The sequence below is a fragment of the Eriocheir sinensis genome, chromosome 33 (genome assembly GCF_024679095.1).
Source record: "Eriocheir sinensis breed Jianghai 21 chromosome 33, ASM2467909v1, whole genome shotgun sequence".
In the NCBI taxonomy this organism is placed as follows: domain Eukaryota; kingdom Metazoa; phylum Arthropoda; class Malacostraca; order Decapoda; family Varunidae; genus Eriocheir; species Eriocheir sinensis.
In genome coordinates, this window is record NC_066541.1 from 17,445,378 (window position 1) to 17,472,826 (window position 27,449).

At 44.0% G+C, this 27,449-nt stretch overlaps 1 long non-coding RNA gene across 1 annotated transcript in view; it reads left to right on the forward strand.

Annotated features, from left to right (window-relative positions):
* Positions 1-27,449, forward strand: part of LOC127006815 (uncharacterized) — a 99,251-nt gene that overhangs the window by 34,659 nt on the left and 37,143 nt on the right. Inside the window, exons 7-8 of the long non-coding RNA XR_007759769.1 lie at positions 6,093-6,182; positions 22,987-23,523. This is a non-coding gene — a long non-coding RNA (uncharacterized LOC127006815). The remainder of the gene's footprint in view (positions 1-6,092; positions 6,183-22,986; positions 23,524-27,449) is intronic.

Consider the following 27,449-nt stretch of genomic DNA (forward strand, 5'->3'; position numbering starts at 1 on the left):
ACAATACTAATACTACGTACGTTATCACAGCTAAAAAAGCCCCAAAAGTTGTCTGGTCACAGCGGAGGCCACCTTTACTAAGTCCAGAGGAGGAAATCCTACAAAAAGAACTGTTAGGCGATGAGAAGAATGAGTTGAAGAGGTAGTAGCTTGGAGTGGGATGAAATTGGATGGAAGCAAGAGCAGATAGGCTGGAGTAGGGGGCGATGAGGAGAATGATCAGGAGTGGGAGGATCGTGGAGTCCGATGAAGGAAGGTGGAAGGAAGAACAGATAGGCTGGAGTATTGGAGGCGATGAGCAGAATGCGTAGTAGGATTGGAAGCAACGTGAACTCTGAAGTAAGCAAAGACAGATTGGCTGGAGTAGGTATGGGGGGCGATGAGGAGAGTGATCAGGAGTGGAAGCAGTGTGGAATCTTAAAGTGGAAAGACGAACAGGCAAGCAAATATGTAAGTGGCGGCGTTGCAGGGCGGGGGAGGGTAGGAGCGGGGCGTGGAGCGACAGGCGGGGGTTAAGTTTGGTTACGTGCAAGTTACTATTTAGCAACCACGGAAGAGGTTATATACCGCAAGGTCATCTCATTATCACATGATTTTTCAAGGTGGAGGGGTAGGAAGTATGTGTTTAGTACGTGCTGTTAAAGGTTGCTGCGTAAAGTCTTAATTTGAAAGTAAAAATGGTTTTCGTAAAGTGTGTCTGGAAAAAGGAGAAGGAAAAGCATGTTCACGTTTATTTTGCACCAGCATGCTTACACATTTTTGTTCATTTCACATAATTACAACGTCCACTTATTTTTCGCTGGGGATGTAATTCCCAAATCCCTCAAACCTAATTATCTCACTTTTTCTCCGCTCCCTCAAAAATGTCGGAAGTTTTGTGTATTGATTAATTCTGACCAAGTTGAATTTTTAAATTTTATTAGCAACCAAAATTTTGCTCCCGGAAGAAAAGAAAAAAAACGCTTTAATAATATGGCGGGAGAGGCGGCAGTAGTAGCTTGTTTATCCACTAGCCTCTAAGCTCGAGTATAATGGAGGTGTAGGGTAAAGAGGCGAGGGAGTACCATGATCACGCCCGCAAGCACCTCCTACGCTGTAATGCCACGCTGCGGTGATGGAACGACCTTGACAAAATCGTGTTGCTCTCAGACGGAAAATAGTTAATGGTGAAAATTAGTTTGTCATACGGTTAACCTGACTTAATCCTTGCTTGCCTAACGTTGAATGGCCCTCAAAATATTGTGTATAAGGCCGAAAAAGGAAGATATGGAGGGAGAGAGAGTGGGAGGCAGGTAAAAGACGGAAAGGAATGAATCGAAGGAAAAAAAGGAGGGAAGAAAAACTGGGAGGCGGGGAAGAAGAGGAAGGAAGGAAGGGATGGAGGAAGGAAAGAATGGAATAAACAAAGGAAGATACCCAAGGGATTGAAAAGAAGAGAGGAAGCAAAAGGAGGGAAGAAAAACTGGGAGGCGGGGAATGAAAAAGAGGAAAGAAGGAACGGAGGAAGGAAAGAATGGCATGAAGAAAGATAGCCAGGGGACTGAAAAGGAGAGAGGAGGCAAAAGAAGGGAAGAAGTGAAAGGATAATAGTAAGGAAAAATGAGGAGCTTGTAGCGGTGGGCGACACACACACACACACACACACACACACATCCCTCCCCCTTCCTATGTAGCAAGCCTTAGGAAGCTCGAGTGTATATATATATTTTTCTCCTCGTCTCCTTTTTTCCGCCCTTCCCTTCGTGCAGGATATTGTCACTTTCTGCCCAAAATTACTGTCGACAATAATTTACCATTTTTATTCCTTCCTCTTTGTTTCCATCATCTTTTATTCTTCCTATACTCTCTCTCTCTCTCTCTCTCTCTCTCTCTCTCTCTCTCTCTCTCTCTCTCTCTCTCTCTCTCTCTCTCTCTCTCTCTCTCTCACTTTATTTTGCAGTTCCATTTTTTTTTCGAACGTTTCCTTTTCCAATATCATATTTTTCCATTTTTTCACTTTTTCAATATTGTTAGTTTTGTTATTTTTTTAATACTACCATTTTTTCCCGCCTCTCTCTCTCTCTCTCTCTCTCTCTCTCTCTCTCTCTCTCTCTCTCTCTCTCTCTCTCTCTCTCTCTTACATAGGCTTCTCGTAGTTCTTTTTCCTCTTTGTTTTCCTCCCTCGCTGGTTCTCTTTCCCCTCTCCCTTTTCCTCCTCTCCATTCCTCATATTTCCTCCTCTCTCCTTTCTCTTCACTATCCTTTTCCTTCCCATCATCTTCATCTCTCTTATCAGTTTATTTTCCTCTATCATCCTTCCAGTCCTCCCTCCCTCCTTTTCTTTCGTCCCCTTTCCTTTTTCAATCCCCCGACTCCCTTTCTTTATTCCATTTTTTCTTACCTTTATTCCTTCCTTCCTCTTCTTCCCCTCTTCCCACTCTGTCTTCCCTCTTCTTATTCCTTTCTTTTTTTTCCTTCTCTCCCACTCTTTCTTCCCTTGATATATTACTCTTTTTCCTCTCCTCACTCAGTTTCTTCAATATTAATTCCTTTCGTTCCCTCTTTTTCTTCTCGCTCTCTTCCCTCCATTCCTTTCTTCCTTTTTTCCTCGCCTCCCGCCGTCATTTCTTCCCCTCCTTTTTCCTCGCCTTCCATTCTTTCTTTCCTTCCTTCTTCCTTCCTTCCTATTCTCCTCACCTCCCTCCGTCATTCCTTCCTCTCCCCCTTTTTCCCCGCCCCCCACTCTTTCTTTCTTCCCTTCATCCATTCATTCATTCCTCCTTTTTCCTCGCCTCTCTCCGTTTCTTCCCTCCATCCTTCACCGCGGAGGAAGAGGAGGCAATAATTCTATACGTGGCGACACTGTCTTCGCCGAGTCTAAAGAAAAGTTGTGATAAATTAGCGATTTCCTGGGAATCACAGCTATTGAAGATGTGGGAGAGGGGGAGAGAGGGAGGGATGACGAGGGGGGAAGTAGGGAAGGGGGAGAGAATGGGAGAGTGAGGAGAAGGAAGGAGACAGAAGAGAGACGAGAGAGAAGGAGATCTGACGAAGGAGAAGAGGAAGAAGAGATAGGAGAGGCAGGGAGGGTGGAGCAGGAGGTTTGGAGGGAGATAGCAGGGAGGGAGAGGGAGAAGATAAAGAGAGGGTTTATGTAGGATCTGAGATGTGTGAGAAAGGGAGAATAGACAAGGGTAAGGAAGATTATTATATATGTGAGGAAGGGAGAAAATAAATTAGATGTATGGAAAGTTTTCGTGGTATGAGGGAATCATTTTATTCAGTCTGTCTACTTTTCTTTACCTCTATTTCTCATTCAACTATCAGGACATTTAATATCCTGAAGCTTTCAAACATTTCTCTTTCATTTCTATTATCCGAGGACAAATGTTTTCACCGCCACCACCTTTCTTTACTATCCTCTCTTTATCATGCTGCCTCTAAACTATCACAATTTTTACTGTCCTGAACTTCTCTAATATTCTTTTTGACCAATATCTGAGAAGGAATGTATCTCGCGCCCAAAACACACGGCAATGCAGCTTGAGTTGGCACCACTGTTAGCATCACGTGGTCTCCTCCTCCTCCCCCCTCCACCCTTCCTCTTCCTCCCCGCCTTTTCCTCCTCCATCATATTCTGCGTCATATTTTTGTCTCCATTCCTTCTCTCTCCGACACCTCCCGCTTTGCCGCCTTGCTCCTCCTCTTCCTCCTCCTCCAACATTCAATTAACATCTCATTTTCATTTGCTATTAATCTATTATCCTCCTCCTCCTCCTCCTCCTACCACTCCTCTTCTTCCTCCTCTTGCTCCTCGTACTCTTTCTCTTAAGATATTTCTAATTTTACTTCTCTTGTCCAATCTTTTTCCCTCCTTCTCATTTTCCCTTCATATTTATCAAGTGTTTTCAGTGGTATTGGAACATATATTCAGCTATTCTCTGCCTGCCTTTACCATTTGCATCTCTTATTACCTACTCGGTTTTAATTTTTTCAGCGACGAATCTTTGATCATTTCCTTTAAAGCTCAACAATATTAAGTTTTTCTATTATTGTTATGCACCATTTCTAACTTATTTTCTTTCCCTTGCTTTTCCACCACTCCATCTGTCCCCTTCCTACAACACCCTCTTCTGTACGCCCTTTCTAACTTTCCTTTCCTCCCTTTTTTTTATTTCGCCCATGACATTCTTTTGTTTACACCATTTTTATCTTTTCTTTAATTCTTCTTCATCGCCCCATCTCTCTTGCCCTCTCCCTCCTATCTTTCCCCATTGTTTGCCTTTTCTTTATTTGTCAGTGTGTATTTCTCTTCCTTTACTCCTTATCCACCATTCTTTCCTTGTTCTCTTTTCTCCCTTCCCCACCTCCTCCGTCCTTTCCCTCACGCCTATCGTCTTCCTTCTTTCCTTCTTCCCTTCCTTTTATACCATTCGCCTTCCTCTGTTTTTCTCTTTCTCATTCTCTTCCTCCGTTCTTTCGTCCACGCTTATCTTCCTCATTTCTTCATTATCCCCTATTCGCTTTCCTTATTCTTCTCTTACCCTATGCTCATCTCCGTCATTTCGCCCACGCCTATCCTATTCCTCCTTTCTTCCTCATCCACAATTCGTCTTCCTTTTTGCTTCCCTCTTGCCCACCTCCTCAGTCCCTTTGCTCACGCCTTTCTTCCTCTTTTCTTCCTTATCTGCCATTCCCCTTCCTCTTTTCCTCTTTACCCATTGCCCATCTCCTTCCTCCTTTTTTTCCTCCTTCCCTCCTTCCTTCACCTCACGATCGTCTCATTGATGGTCGCCTCCTAAGTTTGTTTTCCCATCATGGGTTCCGAACAGACTGTCTGGCCGAGTCTGCGCCCTAATGAAAAAAAGTTAACCCCTCCCTACCCCCTCTCCCCCAACCCCCGGTGTGTGTGTGTGTGTGTGTGTCCTCGTGCGCTCATCTTGTTCGTTGTTTTGTTTGCATTGTTTCTCTTTCTTCAACTCCGTCCCGTGTGTGTGTGTGTGTGTGTGTGTGTGTGTGTGTGTGTGTGTGTGTGTCTCTCTCTCTCTCTCTCTCTCTCTCTCTCTCTCTCTCTCTCTCTCTCTCTCTCTCTCTCCATCGCTCTTCCTGTCTCAAGGGAGAGATAAAGTGGTGAAGGCGTTGGCGAAGGAAAAGGAGAGGGAAGAGGAGGAGGGGGTAGTGGTGGTGACGGTGATGGTGGGAGTGGTGGTGGAGGATAATAAAGGTGGTGGTTGGTGGTGGTGGTCGGTGCCAAGACGGACTCAGGAATTCTGGGACATTAGGAACCAAAGAGCAAATCATCGCCTTTAGGGAAGAATTATTCCTCGAGGACAGATGGAAGGGTCGCGGGAACTTGGGTTTTATTGCATTACCCGTTAGTCGCCTCAAAGACAGATCCCCGCGGCGTGTGTCTTGACCGAAGGGATTCTACACTATTTTATTCTCATATATTTCCACTTTTAAATATTTAGTAGAAGTCAATTAATATGAATTCTTCTTAAAACCCACTACATAAGATTGTGCTATTATTATTATTATTATTATTATTATTATTATTATTATTATTATTATTATTGCGACTTCTACTGTTACTACTACTACTACTACTACTACTACTTTTGTTTCTTGGTGATAAGGAAGGTTTAAAACATATTGTGATTACCTAATACTACTATTACTACTACACACACACACACACACACACACACACACACACACATACACACAAACACACCTCACGTGTCCCAATCTTTTTTTATTATTTTCACGCGGGATAATATTTTTTCTTTTATCTTTGGAGTCAGTGTGTGTTTCTTTTTCTCGTTTTTCAGGGATTTCACTCACGTTTCTTTTATCTTTGGAGTCAGTGTGTGTTTCTTTTTCTCGTTTTTCAGGGATTTCACTCACGTTTCTTTCTTTCACTCAACTGAACTTTGAGGCGAAGATGACGACGCGAAGCGAAAAGAGCGGAATAAGAAAACTCTCTCTCTCTCTCTCTCTCTCTCTCTCTCTCTCTCTCTCTCTCTCTCTCTCTCTCTCTCTCTCTCACACACACACACACACACACACACCGCAATATCTACCTTTTTATATCGCCACTTCATCTCTTTTAGCTTGAAAAAGAAGAGGAGGAGGGAAGAGGAAGAAGAGGAAGAAGAAATGACAGTAGGAGGAGACAGAAGATGAAGAAGAGGCAATAAGAGGTAAGAGAGAAAGTTGTAGACAGAAAAGGAGGTAAGGGAAGAGAATAGAAGAGGAAAATTGAGAGAAATGGAGAGGAAGAGGAGAGAGGGTAAGAGAATAGGGTAGAAAAGAGGGAGGAAGAAATGGATAGAAAAAGGAGGGAGGGTGAGAGGAGAAAGTAAAGAGGGAGGAGAGGAAGGCAGGGCGGCAGTATTTAGTCTCTCTCTCTCTCTCTCTCTCTCTCTCTCTCTCTCTCTCTCTCTCTCTCTCTCTCACCAGCATTTTTCATCTATTCCTTTTTTCAAGTCCATAAGGATATACTTTCCCATTAATAGGAATCAGTATTTAATTCAACACATATAATTCTTTACCTTCCTCTTAGTCACAAGTCATTGACATTTTCTCTTCTGCAAAGTCTTCCTGGAACGTCACTTCACACACCTAAAACCCAGTCATTTCCATCCTTTTTTCAATTATTTTCTTCCCCCTTTATTCCACTTTCCCTCCCCTTCCTTCCCTTCACTTCCCTCCAATCACAAAGCTTCAACGTCCTTTCTTCGGCAAACAGTCTTCCCTTTACATCGCTTAATCCACCTTAAAGCAGAAAATACCATTCCGCCCTCGTCCTTTCTGGCCCATTAGTCCTTTTTATTCCTTCGAGTCCCTCCGTGAACCGCTGTCGCCGCATTTCACAGTTACCTTATAAAATAGAACCCAAATTAGAATCAATTAAGTCCCCCCAAGGCAATGTGGACGGTACTTCGTTTTCTTTCCCCCAGCAAACGAGAGAGAAGGAAAAGTTAAAAGGCAGGAGTCGAAAGAGAGAGAGAGAGAGAGGTTTCTGTTTACTTATTTTGTGCTTTTTAATTTTTTGTCTGTTTTCGTCGTGAATAATTTGATAGGTTCTTGAGACTTGATGATGGATGGATGAATTAAGCAGTGATGAATACTCCAATATCCAGAAAATTAATAATATATCGCTGCCTCTCTCTCTCTCTCTCTCTCTCTCTCTCTCTCTCTCTCTCTCTCAAATCACACATCATTATTTGACTGATTTGGTAGAGACTTTTAAAGAAGCCAAATGAAGATAATACGAATAAACTTGGAATTAAGCGAAAAAAAACATTACTACAAAAATAAATAATAATAATGAGAAAGAAAATGATGATAGAAAATTAAGAAAATGTTTGAGTAATATTTTCTAAATGCAAGAACGTTAAGGATAAAAAAAAAATCAACTGCAGGAAAAGAGCAAATTTGAGGCAAACTTTCACATCTCCATCCTGAAACTTTATCTCCCGTGAATGGCATCAAATTGGAGGATTTTGGCTACCGACTGAAATTTCTCAGGAGTTACCGTGCGGCGATAGTGTGTGAAGGGAGGAGGAGGAGGAGGAGGAGGTGGAGGAGAAAGAGAAGGAAAAGGAGGAGGGTAAAGTAGGAAAGAAAAAGAGGGTGAAAACAGGGAAAGAAGGAATAACTTGCAAAAGTAATGAACCTTTTTAAGCGCAAGAATTCTGAGGTCAGCAAGAATGAGGGAAAAACGTTCCAGTTATTTTTTTCCGTCTCCTTAATCCAATGCATCCAGTCAACAAAATCGATCAAAACTAGGAACTTGCATTTAATCTCACATGAACGAAAAATACAGAAGTGAAAGAAGAATATGTGCACCGAGAACTAACTTTTTCCCCTAAGTGTCCCTTACTTAAGCAGTAATTTAAAGTCAACAAGAACGAGAACAAACTGTAAACTCAACAACAAACTTTACCCGTCGAAAAAATCTCAAGAAATCCTGACTTTTTCTCTCCTGTAAACAAACTCACAACTTGCCCTCACCCTCGAGCCAATTGGTTAATACCAGTTTATTAGAGAGGCGGCGCCGGTGCCTCTAATTAACCTGAGCAACCCTGATACACACACCTTTAGGCATCACGAGCAGCGGGCCAACGCGGCTGCTTACTTGCCCTTCTTGGCGGTAACACACGGCTGCCCGCGTGCCATTACTTGCCGGATAACGTGATTACCTTCCTGCCCCGCCGGCCTGTACGCATCGACGGTCCTGCTTTTACTTCCTGCAAAACACACTAGCTCGCCCGCCCTTCTTGACCTCAAAGGAACGCTTGTCCTTTTACAATGCATGATTTCCCGCTTGTAAATTTTGATTGCTTTGTTGCCCTTACTTCGTAGAACACACACACACACACACACACACACACACACACGAGCGCGCGCGGGCCTATATTACAAGCAATCCTATTTTAGGCCATTCCCCTGACATCAGTTCCAACTGTACTAGTCAGCCAGACGCCGTTCCCTGTGAGCTTTCTATAAATTACGTTTACGATTCAGTGCATGGCTGCAGCCAGCATATCGATTTACTCTCTCAGTAATAGTATGACGCAAGTGTGCCCAAAACACTAGCTGGAAGTAATAAAGTACGTTCAGTTCAATGAAGATGATAAGCACTTTCAAAGCTGCTGCTTTTTTTGGAGTGGCAATACGTAACTGACGTCTCTTGGCTAGACATAGCTTGGAATACGGCCGCTGCTCCCTCGTCCTTCTAATCCGTAAAAATACGGTTGTCTTTCCTTTACTTCCTGGAGGAAGTCGTTTTCATTCTTGCCTTTCTTATAAAAATAGGTTCCCCCTCCTTTCCTTGCCATTTAAATTCTAAATAACGGGGCTGTTTTCTTTCCTGCAGTTTTTCTCCTCTCCCTGACGAGCTGAATTAGCAGTCTGGCCGTCCAGCTGATTCGTGAGCGCCTCGGATACTCAAAAGCAAATTAGAAAAGCAGTGAATTAACTCCCTTGGGCGAAAACTGCGCCGCACGAACAGGAAAGGAAAGAAAAGCGAAAGCGGAGGGAGGAGGAGGAGGAGGAAAAGAAAGGAGAGGAAGGGAAGGAAAACTAGTTACAAGCTGGGAGGAGGTGAGGGGAGGAAGGGGAGAGAAAGGGTTAGTTTCAAGGGGGAAGGGGCGCAGAAAGGGTGGGGAGGGAGGGACAGTTGGCAGGGTAATGGGGTGGAAAATGAGGCTTGTTAATGTTGCTTTATATACCAGACAGCGGCAGGGCCAAGGAAAGGGCGTCTTGGTGCCTTGAGTCAGGGCTGTTTTGCTCCTCGGCCTTACCTAAACTTACCTACCTACCTACCTTAATCCTTACATACCTACCTACCTTCCTCTCTACCAACCTACGAGCTTAATTTCCTCCTTAAATACCTACCTGTTTTCCTTACTCCTTACCTATCTCTCTGTTTACCTTCCTTTTAACCTACTTACCTCCCTCCTTTCCTTCCTTCCTTCCTCCCTCTTTACCAATCTGCCTACCTATCTTCCAGCCTGTATGTTTAATTTTCTGCTAACCTACCTACCTTCCTGCTTGCCCATCATTTGTCATACCTGTTCTTCCTAATTACCTTCCTACCGATCTCATTTTCCTTCTTACAAGACACCTCTCCTTCCGAAATTGACCTCTCTTTTGGCAACTCGTCTGTATTTTTTTTTTATAGGAGTAGTGATTAGCGAGCTTCTTTTTTTCCCCCTTGAACTATACTTTCTTTGCTGTAAAAAAAAAAAAAAAAAAAACATGCTTTCCTCTCTGATTGCCTGTTTGCCTTTCTGCTAACCCACCTGCCCATTGCCCTTCCTACCTGGCTCACATTCTCCCGTCCTGCCTCTCAGCTCTCAGGGATTCGAAGGGGTGACTTTGTTATTGTTAAAGGCGATTGCGTCTCCTGTGAAATGTCTTGTGAAAGATTAAAAAAAAATTATGAAAGGGAGCTGCTGGGTTGGTTGGTTGGTTGCTCTCTCTCTCTCTCTCTCTCTCTCTCTCTCTCTCTCTCTCTCTCTCTCTCTCTCTCTCTCTCTCTCTCTCTCTCTCATTCATTAGCTCTACCTCATAAGACCTTCAGGATAACCATATAACTTTTTTCCCTCCTCTCTTCTTTTTTTTTTTTTTCCTTCCTTCCCTCTCTCCCTTCTTACCCACCTAATTGCCTACCTATCTGGAAACCTACCTACCTTTCTATCTCCTTCCTTTCCGTTCTTCCTTTCTACCTTCCCTCCTTCCTTCCTTCCATCCTTCCCTCCTTTAATCTTTCCTTCTACCTTCCTACCTAACAACGCTCCCTTTCTCTGGTTCCTTGTTCCATGTTCCTTTTTTCATTCTCTCTCTCTCTCTCTCTCTCTCTCTCTCTCTCTCTCTCTCTCTCTCTCTCTCTCTCTCTCTCTCTCTCTCTCTCTCTCTCTCTCTCTCTCTCTCTCTCTCTCTCTCTCCCCCCCCAACCACCACCACAAAAGTCGGCACACAACACATACTGAAGCCAAACACATGACTCTACCTTACAGTTACCTTCCTTACCCTTCCTATCTCCCCTTCCGGATCTCCCATTGCTGTCCCTACTCTCCCTTCCTAGCCTCCCTCTTCTACTTCTTCCTCCCTCCCCATCTCTATTCCTCCACTCCCCCCCCTTTCTTTCCTTTCTTACCCTACCTACCTTCTCTCTCCTTCTCTGTCTTTCCCATCTTCCCTTTCTTTTTTAACCACCCTTCTCTACCTTTTCTTACCCTTCCTCCTCTCCCTCTAATATACCCATTCTGCTCCTAACCTCTATCCTTTCTTACCCTTTCTCCCTTCTCCCTCACTAATACATTCTCTCCTCTGTCCTTCCTCCTTTGCCTTCCTTTCCTCCCTCCTCCTCTACTCTTTACATCCCTTCCTCCCTTCTCTCTTACTCGCTAATACCTTCTCTCTCCTCTGTCCTTCCTACCTTCCCTTCCTTTCTTAACCTCCCTCCCTTTTCCTCTACTCTTTGTATCCCTTCTCCCTCTCGCTAATACCTTCTCTCCTCTGTCCTTCCTACCTTCTCCTCCTTTCTTTACCTCCCTCCCTTTTCCCCTCTACCCTTTCTTACCCTTCCATTCCCCCCGCCTTCCCAGCCTCTCATCTTCGCCGCGGTAAGCCCTTGCTCGCCCTCCCACGCCCCGAGGCTTACACGAGGCTGCTGCAGGACATTTAGGGCGCTGCACAGGTGGCGGAGAGAGGGGCGCGAGGCCCTAACAGTGTGCTCCCCTTAGCCTGAGGACGAGGGGCAAGGCAGATATTGTTTTGGGGGAAATGTTTATGATGAGTTCTTCCCCTCAGGCGGCAAGGAAGGAGGGGAGTGGGAGTGAGGGGAAGGAAGGGAGAGGAGGGGAAGGGAGGAAAGGAGAGGAGGGAGATACAGGCAGTAAGGGAGATGTGGACTAGGTCGAGGACGAGGAGGCCAAGGAAGCTGGGGACACTGAGGTTGATTGAAGAGGAGGAAGAGGAGGAGGAGGAGGTTGGGAGGAGGGGGAAGATATAAGACATAACAATCTATATAAGAGTAATATTTCGTGACATAACTAGATAGATAGATAGAAAGATACAGAGAGAAAGGGAGAGAGTATAAAGTACCCGAATTTAGGGCAAGGAAGGAAACTAAGCGAAAGGCAGGAGAAAAAAATAAAAGAAAACGAGAGTGAGGATAAAGAACTTGGATTTAGGGCAAGGAGGGGAAGGAGGAGCGGGCGAGGCAGGAAGAAAAGATAGGAAGACAAGGATCAGGAAAACGAGAAAAAACGAGGAGACGAAATCGCTGGGCACTCACTCCATCATGTCAATTGTGGAGGCGATGTGTCGTGCGAGGCGGACAAAGGGCGGGAAGGAGAGGACAACAGAGTGCGGAAAAAACAGGGAAGGAAAGAAAACCTCGTTGTGTTATTCCGTGAAATTGGAAGTTCTCTCTCCTGCCAAAATAGAATAGGAGGTTAAGGACTGGATGCCTTTAAAACTGCAGCCTTCCACCCTGTTCATTCTGGCGACTATAATAACTTAACGAGAAAAGAAAACAGAAAGAGAAGGAAATCTTTTTGTATCGTCCCTCGAAATTGGGACGTATTTTTAATCATCTTAGCACCATAAAAATAAAGTAAAGAAGATATGATTACAATTTATTCTTTCAATAATAATAATAATTTTCTTTATAATAATTTAACAAAACAATTCCTTTTCAAATAATGTTGGTGATAGTGTGATTAAATCTTTGTATGTTGATTATATTGCCGTCATGATAATATAGCAAAGCTCTTTAATTAAAATAAGGTGTGTGTGTGTATGTGTGTGTGTGTGTGTGTGTGTGTGTGTGTGTGTGTGTGTGTGTTTTGAAACCCTTCCCCGAGGCAGACGAACATATGAATAGCATACTAATTACTCAGGTAAATCTCTATCAGGTAAACGAGTCTCCAAGTTTCTCCATTACAGCGACACGCGGGATGATCCGTTGGGAAGGTTGATCATAATAATGTAAGTTCTGGTAATTGGCATGTCAGGTATTGTGACCGTGATGCCTTGGCGAATCTTGAATAACACATAATTAACTTCTCTCTCCAAGTGTCAGATAAAACTTATTTATTACGAACATTGATCATGGTGGTGGAAAGTGTAACACCTTTCAAGTTAATTATACTCGTGATTTCTTGGCTAGTTTAGAATCCCTTACGATAATTAACTTTTCAAACTTGCGCCACAACCAAAGTCACTTAGAGGAAATTAACTGTCAAGGACTTTCTAACTTATTAATAAACTCAGCTACTCTGAATAGTTACGATAATTCACTTTTTCTCTCAAACTTATACATGACAACCAAAGTCACTAACGAGAAAATTAATTGCAAAGGAATATTTTCAACACTAATCTAACCTCAGCTAATCTTGAATACTTGCGATAATTCACTTTTTTTTTTCTCTTAAACTTGCGTCACAACCAGTCACCTAAGAATTATGAACTGCAAAGTAATATTTTCACTAACCCACTAATGCACTAATCCAATCTCAGCTAATTTTGAATGCTTGCAATAATGCGCATTTCTCTTTTAAACTTGCATCACAAACTCACAACCAAAGTTGCTAACGAGGAAATGAACTACAAAAGATTATTTCCAGCACACTAACGCGATAACCAAAGTCACTTAATTAGGGGGAAATTAACTCCAAAGTAACATTATCAACATTGCTCTCACTAACACTGCTGAAGGTGAAGTTACAAAATGAACGAGAATATCTCAGAACTTCACCGCCGCCACCGCGATAAAGTTGAGTCTGCCCTAAACTTCCGCCACACTCATTTCACGCTGGGAGGGCGAGGCGACGTGAAGCGTGCTGAGGGTGAGGGGAGAGTGAGGGAAGGGTGAGGGCGTGGCAGGGTGCGTGAGGGCGTGCGGGGCTGGCAGGGAGAATATTGATGGTGAGGAAGTGTGGCGGAGGGAGGGTGACGGTGGTGGTGGTGGTGCTGGTGAAGACATGTATTGGTTAGGGTAGTGGTGGTGGTGTGTGTGACAGTGATGATGGTGGTGGTGAAAGCATGTATTGGTGGTGACTGATCGTGGTGGAGATGAAGGAATTTATCGGTTAGGGTAGCGGTGGTGTGTATTGGTAAGGGTGGTAGTGGTGATGGTGGTGATAGTTGTGGTGAAAGTAAGTACTGGTTATTGTGATGGTGGTGGTGTGCTGTGTGGCGTGTATGGTGGTGATGGTGGTGGTGGCGGTGGTGAGGGCGCTGGAAGGCAAGATAGTGTGCTAAAGGCTTAATGAAGATGTACTATGTGAGGGTTGAGTGCCATTGGCCAACACACTCTCTCTCTCTCTCTCTCTCTCTCTCTCTCTCTCTCTCTCTCTCTCTCTCTCTCTCTCCAGGAAGCTTTTGTTGTGTGGTAGTTTTTATTACATGTGTGTGTGTGTGTGTGTGTGTGTGTGTGTGTTTGCTTCTTTCAGATTTATGGCCTTGTGTACCTTCTAAATCCTAATACTCTTACTCTTTTATATTTTCTTTATTTTTTTTTTTATCTCGCCAACTCTCCTTCTCCATCTTTTATCATTATGGTCTCATCGGTCACACTAACTCCACCATTCCTCTCGTTTTTATTTTCTATCTCCCCAACACTGGTTCTCCTCCTTTTAGTATTATTGTCTCATCCGTCACACCACCAGCACCATTCTTCCCTCGTTCCGGTCCATTGCCACACGTTTCCAGCATCTCTTTATCTCCATTCGGTCCCGTAGGCAAGACGCGTGTTGGGCGTAAAACCTGGCATGTATCCTCCCCGTCTTTATCAGTGTCTAGTCATCTGTCACACCAGCAGCGCCATCCTTCTCTCATTTGGGTCTATTACGATACCTTTCCACCATCTCTTTGTCGCCATTCGCCCCTCGGTTCTGTAAGCAAGAGGCGTGTTGTGTAAAATCTCACGTCTATCCTTTCCGCTGTTATCAGTGTCTAGTCATCCGTCCCACCAGCAGCGCCATTCTCCGCTCATTTGGGTCTGTTGCAACACTTTTCCATCTTTTTATCGCCATTCGCCCCTCGGTTCTGTAAGCAAGGCTCGTGTTGAATAAAATCTGCAGACTTCTTTTCATTTTATTTATTTGTCTAGTCATCCGTCCCACCAGCAGTACCATTCTTCGCTCATATAGGTCTACTGCAACGCTTTTCCACCATTTCTTTATTGCCATTTACCCCTCGGTGTTGTGTAAAACCTGACAGCTATCCTTTCCGCTTTTGTTGAAACCACAAGTCTATCCTCTCCGCTTTTATCAGTGTCTAGTCATCCGTCCCACCAGCAGCACCATTCTTCGCTCATTTGGGTCTATTGCAACACTTTTCCAGCATCTTTTTATCGCCATTCGCCCCTCGGTTCTGTAAGCAAGACGGGTCGGGGTCTCGGGGTCAGTCCAGCGCGTTTTAGGTTCAATGTCCCGCCTGCTCTCCCCGGGGGCACCACATCAAACACCATTGTGCGTTTTCTCGCCACACTGCTTCACAAAACCCTTGCTAACCGCCAGAGCAGGAGCAGCAGTATTCCGCTCCCTCCCTTCTTCCCTCCCATCCCTCATCTTCCTCCCCCTCTCCCTCTTTTCATTTTTTTTCATCTCCCTACTCTAAAAAAGCATCAGTTGAACAGCATTATCCCTTTACTCTCCCTCTCCCTTCTATTTACCCTCCTTTCCTCTGTTTCTTCCTCCCTACTTCTCTCCCATCCTTCATCTTCCTCCCCCTCTCCCTCTTCCCATTTCCTTATCTCCCTACTTTAAAACAGCATCAGTAGAACAGCATTATCCCTTTACTCTCCCTCTCTCTCCCTTTGTTTACCCTCCTTTCCTCCGTTTCTTTCCCCTCCTCTCCCTCTATCCTCTTCCCTCCTACCCTCCTTCCCTTCGTTTCTTCTTCCTCCTCTCCCTATCCCTTCTACTTACCCTCCCTTCTTCGTTTCTTCCTCCCTTTCCTTCTATCCTCTTCTCTTCCACCCTCCTTCCCTTCGTTTCTTTTTCCTACTCTCCCTCTTTCTCTCCCTACATCATCCATCTACCTTCCCTCCCTCCGTTCTTGCTACTCTTCCTCCCTCCGTTTTCTCCCTCTTCCTCTTTCTTTGTCTTTCCATATAACATCCCTTTACCCTCTCTCGTCATTTTCCTCCCTTGCTGCAACACCGCTTTTTCCTCCTCCTCCCCTCCGTCCCTCTCTTTCCCTTCCCGCCCATCGTGTGAAGGTCATCATATGGTTAGACAGCTGCTGCTTTTTGTTGACATGGAGAGATACTAAAGAGGAGGGAGAGAGAGGGAGGAAAAGAGGGTAGGGAGGGAGGAGAGGGAAGGAGTAATTGCCAGGGAGAAGAAAATTAGCTGGAGGGAGTGTGGGTGGGAGAGAGGGAAGGTTGTAGGGAGGAATGAGAAGTAAAATGGAGGAAAGGAGAGAGAGAGAGAGAGAGAGAGAGAGAGAGAGAGAGAGAGAGAGAGAGAGAGAGAGAGAGAGAGAGAGAGAGAGAGAGAGAGAGAGAGAGAGAGAGAGAGAGAGAGAGAGAGAAACGTAATTTTCATCTAGCTTCCGGAACGTTAAAACAAAATTAAACGCAATTAGAGTATAAGAGAGAGAGAGAGAGAGAGAGAGAGACGGCAAGGGTTCACGAGGAAGGCGGTGGTCATTTATTTTTATTCTCTTGTTTTTCTGGGCCGCGGCGCCTAACTGCCTATTTGAGTAAACTGAAGAAGGAGTGTCGCGCGGCCTCGGGAATATACGGAGTGAACAGGATGGTCATATTCTGGTGGCGGGGAACAGAGCGGCGGGATGCATTCATTGTCTTCTGCGAGGGATGGTGTTGCATTGTACGAGTAGCCAGTCTTTATTGTTTTTTTTTTTTTTTTTTTTACAACAAAGGAGGCAGCTCAAGGGCACAAAAAAAGGAAACAATAATATAAAAAAAAGCCCGCTACTCGCTGCTCCTAAAAAAGAATCAAAAGAGGTGGCCGAAAGAGAGTTCAATTGCTTCGTTTTATATCTTAATCTTTTCTGTCCTAATTCTTATCTATTACTACAATGTTCATTTGATATTGTTTTCGTATGTTAGGAAGGAAGGGGTTAAGGAAGTATGGAAAGATAGGTAGAAAGGCAGGAAGGTAGGTAGGCAATTAGATAGGGAGGTAGGTAAGTAGGGAGAGGGGGAAGGAAGGAAGGAAAAAAGGAAAATACGTACTGCTATGATATTTCTTTTCTCTTTCCTTCTAATTTTCGTCTTTTATTCTTCCTTTCCTGCACTCCTTCATCCATTAACTTGCATTGTACGTAGTCTATCTTTGTTTTTACTTCATTTGATATTGTTTTGTTACTTGCTACGATGAATGTTAGGTTAGGCGTTCTCTCTTCTCTTTCCTCCTACGTTCTTCCTTTCCTACATTCTTCCATCCATTATATAACTTGCTTGGAACGTATCATATCTCCATAGCTTCGTTTTATATCTTATTCTTACCCTAATTCTTATCTATTACTACAATGTTTCAGTTAATGCTTCGTTCCCTTCTCCTTTCCTTTAGTTCCATCTTTCGGGTTAATGCGATGTTTTTATTTTTCTTTCCTCTCTAATTCTTCCTTTCCTTCATTCTTTCATTCATTATATAAGTTGCTTGCTACGTATCACATCTTTATAGTTTCTTTTTTTTTATCTTATTCTTGTCCTAATTTTTATCTATTACTACAATGTTTCGGTTAATGACTTGTTCACTTTTTCTTTCCTCTCATTCCATCTTTCCTACATTCTCTCATTTATCAAACTGTAAATCTTCTTTCATTCTTACTTTCTTCTTTCTTGTCTCCTTCATCCACTGCCAGTCTCAAAAAGTATGTCACAGTGTCATATTTTTCGTGATAATTCGCTTTTTCCTTCTTTTTTTTCCATTGCTCTGTTGTTATGGAAAGGAGGAAATACAGACGAAGAAGGGCAGCTCCAGATTATCTTGCCCGTCCAATTACTGAAGAAATCCCCATTGATTTTTGCGTTATTAATGTTTGTATTAAATTTATTCAGCAGCTCACGGCCCTGACGGACTTTATGACTTTGCTCCTTTGCCTCATTAATTTTTTATTGTATTTTTTGGGGCGTAATCCTTTCACTCCCCCTTCCTCCTTTTGTAATCTTTAATATTTTTTCTCTTGCCTCCTCCCCCCTTCTTTAATCCCTTCACTCACGACATCCGTCTCCTCTTCTCTCCCTCCCTACCTCCCTTCCGTTTTGCATCGTCTCGTCCTCCCTTCCTCCCTCTTCTCCCTTTTTTTGCTACTTTGCCCCCTTTGATTCTCTCCCTCGCTCTGAGTCAAGACCTATAGTAACTATTTGAGGTTTTGGTTGGTTATGTTTGGTTAAGTTTAGGGTATTTTCAAACACATGATAGCCAGCACCTTATAGTATAAATCAACAAAGAATGACCTTAATATATTGTATAGAAAGTCTCATTAGTAAGGAAGCGTATATGAATTTGAGTGAAAACTTATAGTGACTGTTTGGAGTGTTGTTAGGTTATGTTTAGGGTATCTTCAAACACATGAAAGCTATTCATTCTTTTCCTTCTTTTTAATGATGACTGACTTAATTAAGTAAAACAACTAAAAGAAAACTGAATATTGATAACTTCTTTCTTCTATCCTTCCCTTTCTATTCAAATCTTTCCTTATTTTCTTCTCTTGTTATCTCTTTTCTGTCTCCTCTGCTATTTGTATCTTTCCTCCTTATCTTATCCTTTTTAACCCTCTCTCCTTTGTTCCCTTTCTTCCTTCCTATCCTTCCTTTCCTCCTACATCCTCCTTTCCACATTTCCTTTATATTTATCATCCTTTTCCACCCACCATCTTAAGTTCCCTTCCTCCTTCTCTCCCTTCTTCCTCTCCTCCCCAGTCTCCCGTCTTTTTTTCTCCCACTTATCCCTTTCAACTCTGCCTCCTCTCCCTCCCTTCCTCCTTCCCCTCGTCGCCCGCACATCAGCATCCCTAACAAGACCCCTTCGCGAGATGAAATACGGCTGATAATTACCCAAATATTGTCTCGGGCACGTTGAAGAGGCTAAATGAGACTCGGCGGAGGCTTTAGCGGCTTCATGAGGCGGTGATGAGGCCCGGGGGAGGAAGATGCTCACGCGACGAAACTTTTTTTTATTCTTTTTACACGCTCTCTCTCTCTCTCTCTCTCTCTCTCTCTCTCTCACACTCACACTCACACACACTGAAGGAAGCTTTTAAGAAAATTGGAAAAATTCTTTTTCTCTCTCTCTCTCTCTCTCTCTCTCTCTCTCTCTCTCTCTCTCTCTCTCTCTCTCTCTCTCTCTCTCTCTCTCTCTCTCTCTCTCTCTCTCTCTCTCTCTCTCACACACACACACTGAAGGAAACTAAAGGAAAAAGTGATGGGAAAGGAAGGGAAGGGAAGGGATGGAAAGGAGGGAATGAGAAAAAAGGAAGGAAAGGAACAGGATGAGAAGAACACACACACACACACACACACACACACACCGGCACGCACGCAGAAATCTTCCTTCCTCCCTCAGGTTGGAACGTTTCAATGGCGGGTCTGATAACAAGAAAACTTTGGGAATGTTTAATGGACGGGGACGCTTTTCCACACTTTTATGCAGTGCTCTCCCTCTCTCGGGCGGCTTTCAGTGCGTCATGTTTACCTCGCTATCAAGATGTATTGGTGGTAGGGACCGGAGGAGTGACGCGGAGTAACAGGAGTAGTAACAGGGGGAGTACCAGGCATATCGGCTCACACGCACTCCCTTTCTCCTCTTAGTATAATGTTTCTGGTCACCTCGCTAGCAAGATGTACTGGTGGCAGGAATCGGAGGAGTGACGCGGAGTAACAGGAGTAGTAATAGGGGGAGTAACAGGCTTATCGGCTCACACGCACTCCCTATCCTTTCTCCTCTTAGTATAATGTTTCTGGTTAACTCGATAGCAAGTTGTATTGGTGGCAGGGATCGGAAGAGTGACTCGGAGTAACAGAAGTAGTAACAGGGGGAGTAACAGGCATATCGGCTCACACGCACTCCTTTTTCTGCCTCCTCACACTATAATATTTCTGGTTACCTCGATAGCAAGATGTATTGGTGGTAGGGACCGGAGGAGTGACGCGGAGTAACAGGAGTAGTAACAGGGGGAGTAACAGGCATATCGACTCACGCGCAGTCCCTATCCTTTCTCCTCTTAGTATAATGTTTCTGGTTACCTCGCTAGCAAGTTGTATTGGTGGCAGGGATCGGAGGAGTGAAGCGGAGTAACAGTAGTAGTAGTCACGGGCATATCGGCTCACACGCACTCCCTTTTCTGCCTCCTCTTACTGTAGTGTTTATGGTGACATATTCGGACCTTGTGTGACTTTGTCTTGCATTATATATATTTTTCTTCTTCACCCGACTTGCTTGTCTCATACTTACTCTGTTTTCTTCCTCTGATAAATATAATGTTTTTGGATGACTTTCTGGTGACATTCGGATCTTCTTGCATTATATTTTTCTTCATAAGACTCGCTTGTCTCACACTCCGTTTTCGTTGTTAGCTAAATATATATATTTTTTATTTTTGGATTTTTCTATATATTAATCTGTACCTACCCCAACATTTCCTCCCCTCTCTCTCTCTCTCTCTCTCTCTCTCTCCCCATATACACATCTCGCCAATCATAAATACGCCGGAATACGCACGACGCTTTACGAGAACGCTACATCGTATTGCAGCGTGAACCAATGGGACAACGGAAAGGGAGGGGGAGGGGAAGGGAAAGGGGAGGAGGAGGGTGGCGTAGGCGTTAAAGGTCCACCCATAAATTCCTGCGAGAATTTGCGTAAACACAGACCTTTTTTTCCTGACTCCCGTGACCAGTAGTATCATTGACGCCACACACACACACACACACACACACACACACACACACACACACACACACACACGAGCTCTGTTAATTCCTTCCAATACATACATACAAATAGCCAGACACACACACACACACACACACACACACACACACACACACACACACACACACGAGTTCTGTTAATTCTTCCAATACATATATACAAATAGCCTAACGAACACATACTGCATATACACATACATGCATACATACATACATTCATACACACACGAAAAAATAAAACAGGCAAATGCACGCTATCTCCATGCATTGCTTCCTTGAAAGACTAATTCCACGCAAGACTTGTAAATGTAAATGAGTTTAAGAAAAAGGAAAATAAGAGAGAGAGAGAGAGAGAGAGAGAGAGAGAGAAGGGACGGAGTGGTGTTACATAATAGATACTGCCGAGTAGAATTCTTGCTATTATCAAAAGCATGAATATATTTTCAGGCTTTTAAAGAGTACAGGAAGGAAGGGAAATTGTGAGGGCGAGAATGAGAGTACGAGGAGATGAAGGAGGAGGAAAGGGAGCAGTAAAGTGGAAGGAGGAAAAGTAGGAGGAGGAAGAAAGGGGAAAGAAGAATAGGGAGACGGAGGGTAAGGAGAGAAGCGTAAAAAGGAAGGAAGGTAAAAATAAAGAGGAGGAGGAAAAGGAGTATAATATAAGGGAGAAGAGGAGGAAGAGGAGGAGGATGAGAAAAATGGAGGAAGATAAGAATAACTAAAGGTTGAGATTATGGACGCAGGGAAGGGAAGGGGAGGAAAGGAAGGGAAGGGAAGGAAGGAAAGACAAGAATATAAAGAGAGAAGAATGCGTTGGAAAAGTCGGGCGAAGAATACAACGACGACGACGCGAGGAAATTAGTGAAATAAAACTCTCGGCCACACAAAAGACGATGGATAAGAAAGAAAAGAAGGAAAAAATATTAAACATGAAGCATAATGGAAGGAGAGAGAGAGAGAGAGAGAGAGAGAGAGAGAGAGAGAGAGAGAGAGAGAACGGAAAACGAAAAAAAAAAGAAAAGAAAAGGAAAGGAAGCATGGGGAGGAAGCGGAGAGGAAAGAGGAAGAGGCCGAAGAGTGAGGAAGACGAGGAGGAGGAGCATGGAAGAAGGAAGAGAGGAAGAAGAGGAAGAAGGGAATGGAGGGAAGGAAGGAGGGGCTGGAGGGTGCAGGGCTAAGATATGAGCGGCGGCGGCGGCGTGGCGGTGGCGTGGCGGCGTGGCGTGAGGAAGGGAAGGGAGAGAGACAGAAAGGGAGGGATGTTGGCGTATACGTATAAGGAGAAAGGAGCGTAAAGGGAGGACGTACGGGCTGTCTGATAAGGGGAGAGAGGGAAGAGGATGGAAGGAAAGGGAGAGAGAAATAATGACGAAAATTAATACTTGAGTTGAGAAAAAAAAAGAGGGAGAGGGAGAGTATAGACAGTGAGAAAGGAGAGTAAAAGAAAAGGAAAGGAAAATGAAGTATAAGGAAGAATAAAAGGAAGGGAAAAGATGCCAAAGAAAGGAGAAGAGTGAACAGGAAAAAAGGAGGGAAAAAAATATAATAAAAGGAAAATAACAATAGAAGTAAAGGGAAGGATTAATAAGACAGAAAAGAAGGTAGAGAAGGGAGAAAAATATATAATAGAAGGAAAATAGCAATAAAAGTAAAGGGAAGGATTAAGAAGACAGAAAAGGAGATAGAGAAGGGAAAATAATAACATGAAAAGGAAGAGATAACAAGAAGAGAATTGGAGAAGAGGGGGGATGGTGAAGGAGGAGGGAGGAGAACGAAAAGGAAAAGGAGGGAACCAGGGAAAAGGGAAGATGAATGAAAAGAAAGAAATAGGGTGGAAGAGGACGAGAGAACGAGGAGATGGTGAAGGAGGAGGAGGAGGAGGAGGAAAAGGAAGGAGGGAGGGTGATGCAGGAGACAGAGATGGGGAGGAGGAAGGATGTAGGAAACAGTTTGTTGGGAGGGAACCTTGACCCCCCTCTCTCTCTCTCTCTCTCTCTCTCTCTCTCTCTCTCTCTCTCTTAATAAATTCCCTCAGTGTACAAGCGCCCCACAAAAAGCTTCCCTCACTTTTTTATCGAATATTTACGTTTTTCTTTTATTGAAACGCGTGATCAGAGAGGCTCGGCGCCCAGGGGAAAAATAAATAGAGAATATACATGAATGCAGTACTCTTGTTTGTGTGGGCGTGTGGGGGGCCACTGCGGGTGTGGGCGGTGAGGGAGGGGCGTGGAGAGGGCTGGCTGGAGGCACACCGAGGCAGTCGGTCCACACAGTTCTAAAGATTGGTGATTTTAAAGTTATTCTATGTATCTTTCCTTTCCGTGAAATAGCAGAGGTGTGTTTTGTATTCCATGCTTAAATTTTTGTTGTTTTATATACGTTTCAGTAACAACTGAATCATGTGATACATCTTGATACATTTTTTTTTTTTTTTATAATCCATATTCAACTTTTTTTTTATAATCCATATTCATCTGCAACATAACTTTTTAGTCTAAATATGAATGGAGACGCAATGTGAATTTCAGGTTGTTAAGCCTGAAATGAACTGCTAATAACAAGGTGTATCTCTTTAACAGCGGTGACTGAGTGGTTACCGTGCTGGGCTCACATTCACCACGCCATGGACAACGTCGGTTCGAATCCCCACGCCACCACCTGGAATTTTTCAGTCACCGCCGAGTGGCCTAAGACTACCCACATGCTGTCCAGAAGACCACCCATCAACCCGGACTCTAGAAGAAACCGTCGAGTGAATCAAAAATGAGTTTTGGGGGGCAGCATGAGCCAAGCATAACTGGCGCCACTATGAAAAAAAACTGCCTGCGCCACGACGGGCTTGGGCCGACCATCTGGCCCCTGAAGAAAGCCTACCGGCGCTATAGGCGGGGATGTAAAAAAAAATGATAAAAAAATAACCGAATATGATATATGATATGATAAGATAAAACATTAATTCCATAACGTAGCACAGCACTGGTGTCTCAGTAACTGGGTGCATTTTTTTAATGTTTTGTGTGTTTCAGGTCCGCCTCCCCACGCTGCCCAAGACTGGTGCCAAGAACGGTTGCCCAAGATTGGTTCCAAGGACGGTCCGTGACACATCGCATGCATGGGTGAGTGTTAAGTAGCATAGCCTTCTTTTTCTTTGTATTTTTGTTTTTTGTTTGTGCATTTTTTTCCAGGCTTTTAAAAACGGAACAAAGATAACGAACACGAAACATAGTAATGAGAGAGCTCAACTAAAGTTTAAGAATAAATGGAATGAAGTTGATATCAGCGTATGAGAGAAAAGAAAAATTAAGAACATGAAAATAGCATCACCATCCTTCTACTCGCGTGAGGGGGCGTGTGTGAGGGAGAGAAGTGTGGGAAGGAAGGACTGAGATGAAGGAAAGGGAGGGTGGGTAGCGTGAGGGGTGAGAAGCAAACAGAGGTGATGAGGGAAAGTAAGTGCGTAAAGGAGGGAGAGGGTGAGAATAAATGGGAGGGAAGAACTGAGGAAGGGAGGGAGGCTGGAAAATATATAAAGGGAAATAGAGGGAGACAGAAAAGGAAAATTATGAGAGGGTAGGTGGAGGCGAGGCGTAGATAGAGGAAGAGGGAACGGGAGCTAGGGCTTGGCGAGGCGTGGTCAGCGGCGTGTGTATGCATGGAGATAACTGTGCTGTGGTCAGGGCCAACACGTGCAGGTTCCCAGCCTTCCCGTGTCCGTCTGTACCGAGGCACAAATGAAAGACAAACACCCAGCTCCTGCCCAACGCCGGCCATCGCTCCGAGGCCCAAGAAATCGAGCTGCGGGAGCTTGGCGGTGACTTATGGAACGTTGGTGTAGGGGTGAAGAAAGCGATATAGAAAAGAAAATAGAAAAGCCAGGCCTATTAGAAAGCTTGATGAAAAGAAGAAAAATAGTTGTTTTCCGAAGCTTACGCACACTATATATTTATTTCATTCCTCATATGTCAATGTCCGTCAACGTTTTGTTCAAAGATGTGTTCCATCGCCTTCATTGGCTGGTGGCCATTTTTAGGCGACGAATAAAAGCGTGGAATTGATATTTTTTGGGACATCTCCAATCCTATAAATTCTTACTCTTCTGGTGGACAGGGGAAAATAACTTTTGCTGCTTTCAATATATATATATATATATATATATATATATATATATATATATATATATATATATATATATATATATATATATATATATATATATATATATTGCTGTTGTTAGTGGTGTTCTCCGTTTCTTTTGTATTGCCTTTGCAGTAGCTACAGTAATAATAGTAGAAGGAAGAGGAGGAAATGAGACTATCATATAACATGAGCTTTTTCACTGTTGGTTTTTGCCCTCAGTAATTGCACTTATTATCTAACATTTTGAGCCATTCCTCATACAGCACATACACAGCGCTCATACTCATACAGTAACCCGTCCCGTAAAGGCACACAGGCATATTTTCCTCAGCTTTCCCGTCCCTTTAGAGGACAGAAGCGCCGTCACCTGCAGCAACAGCCCCGGTGTTTATATAAAGCGACTCGCCTGTCACAGGTACTCGCGCCGTTACGTTCACTGCCCGGCTGTTATTTTCCGGCGATGAAAATAAAAATATAACCGTAAAATTGTCCATTACACATATTCTTCCCGTTTTAAAGAGACGCTTGGCCCGTCAGTAATACAGCAGCTCTCTTCCCCTCTCCCTCCCCTCATTCTCATCCCCTCACATGCCTCCCAATCCAACATTCTGATCCCTTCCCAGCCTCACCTCACCTCCATTCTCTTTCATGCTCATCCTTAGCCCAGCCTCCCTATCCAGCTTTGTAACCCATTCCCAGTACCCTCACTACCCCGCCCCCTCCTCTCCCTTCCCCTCACTCATCCTCACCACCAGCATCCCTACTCAAAATTCTAACCCTTTATCCTCCCTTCTTCTGTTTCCTCACCTATTTTTACCATCTCTTCCTTCCCATTCTCTCCTTTTACAGTTCCCTCCGCTTCTCCTGTCCCCTTCATTTTCAATAGTTTTCTTCTCTCCCTTCACGTCCTTCACCTTCCTTTCACCATTCCTTTTCCTGTCCTCCCGTCCCCTATTCTTCGTTCCCAGTTCTCCCTTCCCTTCTCTTTCCCTTTCCATCAACCACCTCCCTTTCAGTCCTTCAGTTTCCCTTACTCTCCTCTCTCCTCCCGTCCCTCTCTGCTCTTTTGTTTTATTCCCCCTATTCCCTCCCCATCCTTCCTCTGACTTCCTCTCTCTCCACTCCCTCCCCTCCCCTAACAGAGCCTGACAAGGACTTAACTCTCAGCTAAATCTGCTCGTCGCTCACTTCCTTTTGTTTACACCCGAAAGCGGAAAAAGCTCTGCCAAAAACGAGAAAAAATATTCGACAAATCTCCAAAAAAATTCAACGACTTGTTTCTGTATTTTTTTCCGTTTTTCAGTCGCTCTATTCAGTCTCGCCGCCGCCGCCGCCGCCGCTAAACCTCCCATCACGCGTAACTCCAGCCATTATCAATCCCACAGACCCATTTATGTCATCAGCGAATATTAAGTAGTTTTTTTTTACTCAATACTGACTAAATAAAAAAATCGCTCGGGAGATAATCTATTAATAAAATGGGTTATCTTAAAATATAAAAAACGATACTCAGATTAAATTTGGAGTGTTCGTACTTACACTTGCATCCCTCTCCTCTTCCTCCTCCTCCTCCTCCTCCTCGAAGTTGTCAGTAGTGTGAAGAGATGTAGACTAAACAGCTTATGGAGCATATTTTTTCTATTACCAATTTATTTTTTTCTAATCTTCCTTGTACTGTGGCGCAAGGCCATTGCATTACGTTCAAAAATATATATTTTAGCTCACTGCTACACATACTGACATAAAAACGCACACTGCACACTTAACACCACACGGCCATATTCTATAACACTTAGAACTTCTCTAACTTCACTGCTACCTTGCCGCACTGGCATGAAAGCACACTTCGCACATTTGACTCACACTGCACGAACAGAACAATGGTCAGCTACAAACAAGGCCACGGCTCCCTTCACTTCGGTGATCCTTTTCCAGGGACCGCATGAAGCTGGTTGTTATACCTCGTCTTTGCGCCACTCCTTCCTTAACCGTTGAGAATATTGTGCCATGCCCGTTTTAACTGGCTTTTGGAAAGAATAATTAGATTTAAAGCACTACGCGTGTATACTTCCACCGAGGGTGGGATCCGTGGTGGTGGCGGGGGTGGACATTGGCGGGCGGCGGGGAACTGCTGATCCAATGGCGGGGAAGGACGAGTACTAAAACATTGGTGGATAGATTTTATTGATATATTAAAAATGATTACCAAATGGACCAAGTAATGTATCATTGGTTGTGTGTTAAAAGAATTTTTGCTACAATAATATATATTTACTAAAATATGGCATGAATGCATTGTGGGAAGCGGGAAGCATCAGTTTGTCACGCGCCCTCCGTCAGTCTGCGCGCCAATTGTGTGCAAGCAGAAGCAGGTAATGTAATTAGCAATAAGTAGATGTGACACTTATCTCTGCAAACTCAGGAAGCAAAGTTGTACGGCGGGAACAGTTGTGAAGAAGTAACTAAAGATTAAAAATATATACAGGTATTTATTATTGTGCTAGTTAGGAGTAATCAGAAAGCGATGGAGAAAAGTATAAACAAAAGTGGAAAGGGATTACATGTATGCCAGTGAACTTGTACAGCTAAAAGTTTAAGCCGAACAACATTCTATTCTTGGTTGGCGAGTCTCAACACCTCACAGCGAGGGGTGGAAGGGGAGGGTGAACGAGGGCTGAGGTTACATGGAGGGGAAGGGAGGCCAATGTGGGGTGCGGTGCTGGTGAGGGGAAGGGGAGGGAGGGGGTCCAGCTGATAGCCTTCCCTTCCCTTCCCAGATAATATGTTTCAGGTCACCTTCCTCCTCCTTTTCCTCCTCTTCCGTCTTTTCCTCCTCTTCCGTCTTTTCCTCCTCCTCCACCCTTTCATATGAACAGGACTACTACTACTACTGTCTCTCTCTCTG